The 3182-nt window shown below is 42.3% G+C and overlaps 1 pseudogene; it reads right to left on the bottom strand.

The window, feature by feature from the left end:
- Nucleotides 1-1361: 1361 nt before the first annotated feature.
- Nucleotides 1362-2898, bottom strand: LOC145974960 (uncharacterized; annotated as a pseudogene).
- Nucleotides 2899-3182: the final 284 nt, after the last annotated feature.

The raw sequence follows: 3182 nt of genomic DNA, 5'->3' as shown, positions 1-3182 counted from the left end.
GCGTTGCAAGAAGCTTGTCTTGCCGCTTGCCGGGCGGCTTGTCGCGTGTCGGGCAAAACGGTAGGTCAGTGTGCGTATGGTGAAGATGTTGCGGATACTCTAAATCTACCTCGAGGATATAACCCGTAGGCGAATCTAACGCGATCGATGCTACGTCAAAATTCGACACGTCGTCGACCCATCGAAAATCGGCATAAGGCAACGGTTGACACATTGCCCATCCGTACAAATTATTTACATCGAAATACATCAAGTATGACGATGGTTTCGATGGATCGTACGACTCCATGTACTTGTTATTAGCGCGAGCGTATCTGTTGGAACACTGACTCAGACCACCGCGTATACCGCGTTCGATAAACATAACCATGTCGATGTCGATAAGCAATTTGAACGTAATCTTAGTATGCTTCAACATGGCGTCCCACGTGTATCCGGGGAGAGTATAACAATACGCGGGGTCGAATCCGTAACTTCTGATGCAACTATCGCGAAAGTTTTCAAAAATATCGGCTAATAACAAGACGTCGATTTTGAGATACAAGTCGCTATATTCGCCTAACGTCCGAATGGAGAATCGTGTCCAGATATTCTCGGCGTGCGCGTAATCGCTCTCGGATATAGTTTCGCCGGTCAAGGAACTGTAAAATGATTCGCGCGGTGGTAAACACGTATCTTGCAACCTATCTACAGAGTCGACGTATTCGTACGGAAAGACGCCTTTCCGTGTTAATAAACTGAAATTTTCTGCAGGTAAATTTTGAAATTGTGAATGTAAAATTTTGAGTTTATCTTTCTCTAAAAAAGATGCCAATTTGTCGAGACTTGTCGCGAGAAATTTATACGAATCGATAAAACTTAATTTTATATAATTTTTCCAATTGTCTTGTGCGAGTTTAACAGTTTTTGTAAACGATATATACTTTTCTTTAGTTATTGGAAGTGATTCGATTTCCCCTTCGAACGCCGTAGCTATATCCTCGATAATGAAATGTGCGTCGTAACCTGATAAATTATGAAAGACTATCGGAATATATAATGATTCTTTGTAATTTAGATTGCAATTTGAGTGCGCGGGACCCCTATATCGCCCGGTCAAATGACAATGATCGCGTACGCGTGTATCGTCTTCTTGCGTAAACGGTTTTTCGCATATATGACAATGCGTTGCGCTGTGAAACTTTTCCCACTCGTCCGATGTTAAATTTACCATGGGGACATTTGTAGTCATTAAAATAGTCTTTACACGTAACGCTAAATTTCTAAGTTCTTCGGCGAACCACGAAACGCAATCGGCGCTACGGCGAGAATTATAAACGGATAACGAGTCGTCGTACGAACAATGCACATAATACGCTATACTAAATACGATGGTGCTGGTACGCGTTCTTTTCTTCCTCCTCCATCTTGGTCAAAACGCATTCCAAGTCGGCATAGACCACAAATGGAAGCCGCTCTTTCCTGTTGTAGTTGTTGAACGATATCCGCTTGTCCTTATCACTCGGCAACCGGATAGCGCAGTCGTTCATCTCCCCGCAGTCTACCGTATGTAACTGCAACTTGTCTTCTGAACCGAAATAGTGCAAGCATCTGTAAAAGAAAAATTTTATCTCATAAGGTTTTTTATTTTATATAAATTATTTGATATAATTATTTTATATTAAATATATTTACATACCGATCGCAGATATATTTTTGATTCTTGTGTTTGCTCAGTTGCGAGCTCACGAGTCGCGATAGATTCTTGATCCATGCGAAATGTCCAAATGCTGTTACCGTCTTCCATATACAGCAAGTTGACGTGCTTATCTCGCTTCTGCTCCGAAAGACGTATCGGGACAATGCTGTACTCTTTCTCGATGTATACGTTGATCGAGATATTGTTTGCAAGTTCAAACTTTTAATTTGATTCACAGTCACTGAAAACTCAATGTCCCGGAAATTCAGCACTGTCGCGTAATGCGGGTACGATGATTCCCGTTCCGTATGATTTTCAGCGGGATATAGAGCGGCGACCACTGCCCACGCGAAACACGCATTGTCTTTAGATTGCACGTTAACCACCGCTCTCTTCGTAATCTCTCGCGACAATTTAATGTGACATCCCGCGCGCATAGGATTATATTTATTTATATTTACAGTCAAATTCAATATTCGCGACAATGCCCAGCCACTATCTGTGTTCTTGAAATTCTTCCAGCGATGCTAGAGTGGGCTCGATAACGCGGCGTTCGTACCACTCGTGTAAATCGGATGTGCGAAAGAGTTCACAGTTTCTCGTATTGATACTTTTATTCGCACGCTTATCACCCGACACAAATTCACCATTGAATATAGTGTTCACTTTTACACTGTTGTGTCTTTTTATAACGTCTTGCACTTCCTCGAGCACGATGTCTTTGGCATCCTCGAGAAATTGACGAGGTTCGATATGGTTTGCGTTAATCACAGCACCGGTCAGAATACGGTTATCGAACGCAGTATCGATCTCTCGCCAAACGAGTCTTTCCGCGTTATTGTCGCCGCTGTAATCACTACCACTGGGTATAAACCGTCTCTGCAATCGAGTCTTTGCACCTTCGAGTCGCGCGATTTTAGCCACCAGAGATTGTCTACTTCCGATCGAGAGCCGCGGACGCTTGACACGACTGCGTTCTTCGAGCTGTTTGATAAATTCCTCGCAACGCTGCAGCCATTCAAAATACTCGCCCAAGGTGTCAATTTGGCGGGACTGCTCCACCAGGTCGCGTTCAGTCTGCTCGATGTTTTCCATTTTCTTCCTGTCTTTTTCACACTTTTAATACACACGTCACAATTTTCTACGGAGCACTTGCACGTGACTTTTGCACACGATAAGCAATACCGTTCGCTATCTTGAACGTGATAGAGCTTACTCATATAATTATAACGTTGAAAGCATCGTTTATAGAAAAATCTTTCTAATAGAACACCGTTATACTTTTACAACCGACGTGTCGATGGGCGTTCAAATTACGTATTATGATTTGATGCGCCTCAATCCTCTTTATATATTTCGTCTAAACCTTTCTTATCTTTGTATTTAATACATAAGTATGATGTATCAATCATTTATTTACATCTCAGAAAGAATTCGCACGTATCACCTTCGCTTATATGAACGGAGAAAACAAAGGCGCAAAGCAGCCGTTGATCGGCGTTGA

This window comes from Camponotus vicinus, unplaced genomic scaffold (genome assembly GCF_025532165.1).
Source record: "Camponotus vicinus isolate PSW18456_S1 unplaced genomic scaffold, iyCamVici1.0 SCAF_7, whole genome shotgun sequence".
Lineage (NCBI taxonomy): Eukaryota > Metazoa > Arthropoda > Insecta > Hymenoptera > Formicidae > Camponotus > Camponotus vicinus.
Note: the sequence above shows the minus strand (reverse complement) of the source record. Positions and strands in the feature narration are given on the sequence as shown.